The sequence below is a fragment of the Jaculus jaculus genome, chromosome 10, assembly GCF_020740685.1.
Source record: "Jaculus jaculus isolate mJacJac1 chromosome 10, mJacJac1.mat.Y.cur, whole genome shotgun sequence".
Taxonomy (NCBI): Eukaryota; Metazoa; Chordata; class Mammalia; order Rodentia; family Dipodidae; genus Jaculus; species Jaculus jaculus.
The window spans coordinates 21064640-21073207 of NC_059111.1; positions in this window are offsets into that span (position 1 = coordinate 21064640).

Genomic DNA, 8568 nt, shown 5'->3' on the forward strand with positions numbered 1-8568 from the left:
AGTCCATCAAGCTGTACTTACAGCACTGCAAGACATCTCTTAGGCCAAGGTTTCAAATCCACACTCCGCTTGAAAATCAGCTCCGAAAGGCCAAAGCCACACAGTCAGGTGTCTAGCAGCAACACCACTCCTCGGTACCACTTTACTGTTGCAGTCGGGTTCACATAGTTGGTAGAAATCACCCAACCAAGAGCAGCTTCTGGGAAAGAGAGGTTTATTTTGGCCTACAGACTCAAGGGGAAGCTCCACGATGGCAGGGGAAAACGATAGCATGAGCAGAAGGTAGACATCACCCCCCTGGCCAATATATGGCGGACAACAGGAATAGGAGAGTGTGCTAAAAACTGGCAAGGGAAAACTGGCTACAACACCCATACCCCCACCCCCACAACAATACACCACCTCCAGGAGGCATTAATTTCCAATTGCCATCAGCTGGGAACCTAATATTCAGAACACCTAAGTTTATGGGGGGGACACCTGAATCAAACCACCACAGGCGCTGAGGGAGTGAGGTGGGTGGCGAGGACAGAAGGCTGGGAGAAAGAAGGCGAAACAAAAAGAAAAAAAAAATATTCAGTTGCCCTTCAAAGTGTGAATAATTAAACAAACTGGTCCATTCTCACCATCGACTAGTACTTGGTAATGAAAAGGAGTGCACTATTACTACAGGCAACAATTTGACATGGTGAGTGATCTCCAGGGAATTCCATTGAGTGAAAAATGCCAATCTCAAAGTGAGGCACATCGTGTGACTCTATTTTTGTGCCAACAGTGAGATCACAGACGCAAGAGGAGAAGAGTGAGTGGTTCTCAGGGTCAGGGGTGGGAAGTGTGGCTGTCAAAGGAACGGCACATTTCAGGTGGGTATCAGGATGATTGCAGTGGCAACTCCTGACCACACATATAGCATAGTTGCATAAACCAAACAAGGGCTGTTACTCCTTTTTTTTTAACAGTATTTTTATTTATTTATGAGAGTTGGAGAGAGGGAGAGAAAACTGGTATGCAGGGCCTCTCGCCACCACTGCAAATAAACTCTAGATACATGCACTTTATGTGTCTGACTTTATGTGGGTACTGGGGAACTGAACATAGGTTGGCCGACTTTGCAAGCAAGCATCATTAACTGATGAGCCAACCCCAGTGCTGTTACCTGTTTTTAAATTTTTTGGTTTTTTCGAGGTAGGGTCTCGCTCTAGCCCAGGCTGACTTGGAACTCACTATGTAGTCTCAGGCTGGCCTTGAACTCATGGCAGTCCTCCTACCTCTGCCTCCTGAGTGCTGGGATTAAAGGCACGCGCCACCACGCCCAGCTTTATTTTTATTTTTATTTTAGAGAGACACAAAGAGAAAGAATTGGTGCGCCAGAGCCTCAGCCACTGAAATCGAACTCAAGACACTTGCACTACCTAGTGGGCACATGCGACCTTGTGCTTGCCTCACCTTTGTGCATCTGGCTAACGTGGGACCTGGAGAGTCGAACATGGGTCCTTAGGCTTTGCAGGCAAGCGCCTTAACTGCTAAGCCATCTCTCCAGCCCCATTGTTTGTTCTGTCGAGGTAGGGTCTCACTCTAGCCCAGGCTGACCTGGAATTCACTATGCAGTCTCAGGGTGGCCTTGAACTCATGGTGATCCTCCTACCTCTGCTTCCCAAGTGCTGGGATTAAAGGCGTGCGCCACCACACCCAGCCCAGCACTGTTATTTCTAACGTAAGGTTTAATGATTCAGTTGTAGTCTGACACTACCTGCAGCTTAGCCTCAGGCTTCAAAAGTGTAAGAAGTGCCGTCCCCACAGCACACACCAGACTGCTCACTTCAGGTCTGCTCATAAGTACTAGAACCCCTGGTGTCTTACATTTCTGCCCAGTTGACCCAACCCTACTTCCTAGACTTGAAGATTTGCTGGAATGGCTGGGGCACAGGGGATCTATTTCCTTTTTTATTACCTGATCTGTATCAAGGAAAAGTCAGATGGGAGAGGTGAGTGGAAGAGCAGGTGAAGGCTTCTTTGCCTATTCCAGGCATGACCCCGCTCAGCCTCTCCAGGTGTCCATCATCGTAGAGGCTTGGGGTCCTTTTACTTTTTTTAAAGATTTTATTTTTATTTATTTATTAATTACAGTCAGAGAGAGAGAGAGAGAGAATGGGCATGCCAGGGCTTCTAGCCACTGCAAATGAACTCCAGATGCGTGGGCCACCATGTGCATCTGGTTTATGTGGGACCTGGAGAACTGAACCTGGCTTAGGCTTCATAGGCATGCACCTTAACCACTAAACCGTCTCTCCAGCCCTGCTTGGGGTTCTTAAGGAGTTTCTCTGATGCTGTCGATGAGCATTGACTAACATTGGCCATGACAAGTGAACTCACCTCCACCCCCTCCCTTCTTCCCGGAGACCAGAATGGGCTCCTCATGAAAGTTCCAACTCTCGTCACTAATCAGACTTTGTCTTCCTGGTGACCAGCCTGCATCCCTGTGTTATCTAAGGTCCCCTAAAAGCTCAGGTATGTTTGAAAGAACCTTGTTATGAATTACCAAAGACATAACTACCACTTGGAATTTTAAGAGGGTTTGAGGAGCCTGTCCCACATGCTTCTCTGCTTATAAAAGGGTTACAAGCTAATAAGCCCACTGTGAGTCAAAAGAAAAGACCTGTTAAGTTAAAAATGCTTCAAAGTCGGGCGTGGTGGCACACATCTTTAATCCCAGCACTCAGGAGGTAGAGGTAGGAGGATCACTGTGAGTTTGAGGCCACCCTCCATGTCAGCTTGGACTAGAGTGAAACCCTACCTTGAAAAATGAAAAAAACAATGCTTCTGATATACCCAACCCAGCTTAGCAAACAAATAAACCACTAAGGGTTATGTGTTTCCCCCTATGATCATGTGGTTAACTGGGAACCAGGGCTCACTGCCTCAGCCCAGCATCTCTGGGGACTATTTAGACTGCTGATAATAGCCTAGGAAAGTACCAAAATCCAGACCCAAGAGATTGCTTAGTGGTTAAGATGCTTGCTGGCAAAGCCAAGGGACCCAGGTTCAATTCCCCAGTACTCACGTAAAGCCTGATATTCAAGGAGGCACATGCGTCTGGAGTTCCTTTGCAATGGCTTGGAGACCCTGGTGTGAGCATTTTCTCTCTCTCTCTCTTTCTCTACCTGCCTCTCTCCCTCTCTCTCTCTAATAAACAAATAAGAAAATAAAAAAAAAAGTTTAATACAAAGACCAAAATCCAAAAAGTACAGTTTCTACTGGAAGCTCATCATCTTCACTCCATCACAAGTTAAAATGCTATAAGTCAAGTCACAGTAAGTCAGGGACCAGCAGCACTTTCTGCAGGTACAAAACTTCCTATTTCCATGGCAACTCACAAACAAGGGCATGTGTAACTGGAGAAGCCTGAATAGACCCTGTGTAACATGGCAAGGTGGATTTCTTGCTTTCAATTCTGCACCATGGCTGTATGGTATGTTGGCGTGATTGGCATGTGCATGGGACTTCTTTGCACATTCCTTTGTAGCTTCTTATCAATCTATTATTATTCCAAAATAAATCTAAAATATAAGATAAGCAGAAGAGAGCTTGCTCCCTGCTACCAGCCTGGTCCATGCTACCACTGTCTCTTGCCCATTACTGCAACAGCTTCTGTGGGTCTCCCAGTTTTTCCATCCAGTTTATTCTCAACAGAGTCTGTTATTTGCAGAAATAACTAAACCAATCAAATAAGAAATACTATGACTATTTATTTAGGGCTTGCCACAGTAAGGGATCCCATCACGAGCATTTGTTTTGGCAGAAAAAAAAAATTTAATATTTTATTTATTTATTTATGAGAGAAAGAGAGAGAGAGAGAATGGGTACACCAAGGCCTCTAGCCCGAAGCATGTGCCACCATGTGCATCTGGCTTACATGGGTTCTGCGGAGTCGAACCTGGGTCCTTTGGCTTTGCAGGAAAGCACCTTAACTGCTAAGCCATCTCTCCAGCCCTGACAGAAAGTTTTGACTCAAAGGTAGACACAGAGTGGGAAAGCCTTGGGTCAGGGAAAAGAGAAGGCCCAGGGTGTGCCCTAGTGGAGGATGTTGGCATGCCAAAACTGGCATGGGGCACCCCACAAGGTGGTTGGCAGTGAGGAGAATGGCTCGGTCTGCTCTGGGCTTCTCTGTGCTCTGTGGAATATCAGCTTTCAGGCTGTGCTTGATCTGAAATGACTCCATTTTAGAAAGCAACAAGTTTGGGCTGAGGATGTAGCTCACTAGTACAGTGCTTGCCTAACCCTGGCTTCGACCTTCCCAGTACCTAATAAATAGGCAGAAGCATTAGAAGTTCAAGGTCATCCTTGGCTGCTACATAGGAAGTTTGAAGCTAGCCTTGGATACAGGAGACTCTGTCTCAATAAGTAACAAGTAAATAAGTAAGTAAGCAATTTTGACTTGAATTACTCCATTTCCAGGAGAAGTGACAAAAAAGAATGACTCTAGCTGGGGCTGGGGAGGTGTTCAGTGGTTAAAGGCACTTGCTTGCAAAACCTGACAGCTTGGGTTTAATTCCCCAGTACCCATGTAAAGCCGGACACACAAAGTGATGGATAAATTGTTCATTTGCAGTGGCAGGAGGGCCTGGCACATCCATATTCACGTATTTGCTCTCTCTTTCTCTCCCAAGTAAGTAAATAAAATATTTTTTAAAAGAATGACTATTTTGATTACAACAGTAAACTACCAGTTTCTTAGCCTTCCTGTAACTGCATATTTGTAGTTCTTTCTGTGAAGTGTTAATGTGTGAGCCGAGGTTACCATCAGTAGGTAAGATTTTCCAAAGTTCAGGGAAATCAGGACTACTTAGCAAGTTGCAACCAATAAAACTGATGTAGCTCATGAATTTGTGAGTTATTCACCAAATTCTGACATTTTAAAAAGACACACATGTATTTGTTTGGAATATACCACAGTCATGACGCAGGGACACACTTGGCTTTCCCTGGTTGGTCCTAAGTTGGAGCGGGGACAAAAATTAAGCTGGGTGTGGTGGCACACACCTTTAATCCCAGCACTCTGGAGTCAAAGGTAGGAGGATGGCTATGAGTTCGAGGCCACCTTGAGATTACACAGTGAATTCCAGATCAGCCTGGGCTACAGTAAAATCATACCTTGAAAAACCAAAAAATAAATTAATTAATTAAGGAAGTTGTCCCTTAACAATGCAGTCCTGGCTTATTGTTTGGGGCTAATTGTTTGTTACAGAAGCTTGTTTTGCTTTGGAGATTGAAATCAGGCTTTTTATCTCTTTCTCTTTTTTTTGAGGTAGGGTCTCTCTTATAGCCCAGGCTGACCTGGAATTCACTATGTAGTCTCAAGGTGGCCTCAAACTCACAGCAATCCTCCTACTTCTGCCTCCTGAGTGCTGGGATTAAAGGTGTGTGCCACCATGCCCAGCCCTGAAATTAGGCTTTCTGAAGTCAGGCTTAAAGCAAGTTGGCTTCCCCAGCTATTGGCTGTAGTTGAGGGGAGCGGTTTCCTGGGCAAGTGGCCTCATGCTGTGGGTCACAGTTCTACTGTGCATATTGTCCCTTTGGGTGTTCGTTTCTCCCTTGCCTCTGCTCAGACTTACTTGCCTGGATCTCCCTGTTGAACAAGTAGTCCCTAACAGGGTCTCTACTTTGGAAAACGGAACATAAAGGGACACTATAATAGACTTGGTTAGACATCCTCCTGTGCAGTCCTGATCTTCCTGACAGATAAAGTTCCAGGAATCCTTATCACAGGCCTCAGTGCAAAATGCAGGTGTTTTCTGAGGAATGTGATGACTTCTCTGTGCAATGAACTGTGACCTCCTGTACCTCTCTGTTTCTAAATACTTTTGTGTTTACATAGCATAGAATGTTTCTTGCCTCAGTTCTGCCCTCCGTGACCTAGGTAATGAAAATCTTGTGGCTTTTTTTGTAATGACCCCCCCCCCCACTCATTTAACACTAACTTAATGTAAAACTTAGTGTTTTAACTTCCATTCCGTTTTTGCAACGAATGTCTTGTGGTTTTCTCCAATACAAGCTGACACTCCCAGCTGCACCCTGAGATCCCCACCTCTGGGGTGCAATTCTGATACACCAGTTTCTTTCTTCTTTTTTTTTCCTTCCTTTTTTACCCAATAAAACTTTGCCTCACGTTCCGTGAGTGGATGGTCTTACTTGTGCCACACCGGACCCCATAACAATTTCTGGTGGGAGCCGGTTTCATTTCTCCTCTGGTGTCATCTGCAGCTCCTCACCTCTCTTCACTCCAGCCACATGGACTCCTTGTGGTTCTGAAACACGCCAGGCCCTCTCCCAAGACACTTATGACCTCCTAACATGGATGTGTTATGTGTACACATGAATATGCATGTTTGTGTGTGGACATGTGGGGGGGGCTTGCATGCTTTTGAGTGTGTGTGCGTGTGGAGGCCATGGGTAGATGTTGGATATCTTTCTCAGCTGCTCTTTATCTTTTTTTCCCCAATATTTTAGCTGGATGTGGTGGTGCACACCTTTAATCCCAGTACTTGGGAGACTGAAATAGGAACATTATTGTGAATTTGAGGACTTAGTGAATTCCAGGCCAGCCTGGGCTATAGTGAGACCCTACCTCAAAAAAACTATTTATTTATTTGCATGCAGAAAGAGATAGAGAGAAAAGAAACAGCCCGAGAGACAAAATAGGCATACCAGGGCCTTTAGCCACTGCAAACAAACTCCCAATGCATGCGCCACCCTGTGCATTTGGCTTTACATGGGTCCTGGGAATTGAACCCTAATCATTAGGCTTTGCAGGCAAGCCCTTAACCATGGAGCCACCTCTCCAGCCCTATATTATTGTTTAATTTTTATTTTTACTTGAGAGAAAGAAAGAGGAATGAAGGGAGAGAGAATAGGTGTGCCAAGGCCTCTAGCTTCTGCAAATGAACTCCAGACACATGTGCCACCTTGTGCATCTGTTGTTTTTTGTTTTTGTTTTTCCAAGGTAGGGTCTCTCTCTAGCCCAGGATGACCTGGAATTCACTATGTAGTCTCAGGGTGGCCTTGAACTCACAGCAATCCTCCTTCCTCTGCCTCCTGAGTGCTGGGACTAAAGACACGCACCACCACACCTGGCCTACCTTGTGCATCTGGCTTTACGTGGGCACTGGGGAATCCAACCTGGGTCATTAGGTTTGCAAGCTTTAACCACTGAGCCTCATATTACAGACTTAATTCCAGGATTTTCAGTTTCTGGATCACACTTGTCTACCAGCTCCCTCCCCACCCACCACCAATTTCTCCTGGCCAACCTCTGACATCTTTCCTTCCCCTCCTCTCCCCTCCCTTCCGCCAAACCCACCCAGGCCCAGGTGTAGCAAGGGTGTCTCTGTGTATGAAAGCATATGGGAGTGATCACGCCAGGTGTGCTGTTCCTCGGCCCCCTCATTTTCTCTCCACCTAAGTACCTTGGCATGCCCAGGACCATTCCTGGCCTTGAAAGCTGAATCTGGAAGGAGATAAACTGCTGTTTTGCCCAAAGCGCCACTAGATGGCGCCATATACTCAAAACTGATTTCTAGGTTTGCCCTCAGTAAACCAGAGACTGGAGGCAGGGCGCCCAGAGACTTCTGAGTACCCCTCCACAGGCTTCTCCTCACCCTCCTGCATGACTCTGGCATCTCCAGGGTGATTCGCAGGCTTTGTTTTCACCACTGTGGCAGGGCCAATAGTTTGGGTATACGTAGGGTTCAGGAGCCGACTGCAGGATCCTCAGCTACCCAGGCCACAGCTGGGATGGAGTTTGAGCAAGGGAGTCGGGGTGGAGGCAACTCTGCGGACATTTGGTCATCCTCCCACCCCAGACACCAGCCTTCCCTCCTGCCACTCCTTCCTTTTCTGAGGCCCAGGCCTTCTCTGCTTTCTAATATTAGACTCCTGCTCTGGTATCTTCATCTTTGAAAGCCCCCAATCTCTGTCTCTCCCCCTTCTTCTGTGTGTCCCACCCTTGTTTAATCTTTTTTTCAACAAATCAAAACCAGTTGCTGGGCTGGGGAGATTGCTCGGTGGATAAAGGCATTTGCTTGCAAAGCCTGCTGGCTCAGGTTCAATTCTCCAGCATGCTGATGCAAAGTGGCACGTGCATCTGTGATCCCAACATGTTGATGACAACAGGAGACAGAGCCAGGAGCATCTGAAACTCTTGGGTCAGCTAGCCTGATAGTTTTCAGTCAGGACGAAAACCATCGACAAGAGCCAGACACTGTCTCCTCACAGCTGAACCCCCCTCCAGCATACACCAACAAATCTCCCCAAAACCTACCTCTCCCCTCTCTTCCTTCGCAATTTTTGTCTGGGAGCCTTCATAGAGACACTGACCCAAGGTGGCCCATGCAAGTGACCCAATGACCAAGATTAACCCCTTCCTTTGACACTGTTTACATTCCGTTTTGAGGCAGGCTCTCAGTCTCTAGTCCAGACTGGCTTCAAACTCAAGATGACCCTCCTACCTCAGCCTCTCGTGTGCTGGGACTACACACCCGAGCCACCGTGTCCAGTTCCGTTCGTAAGAGC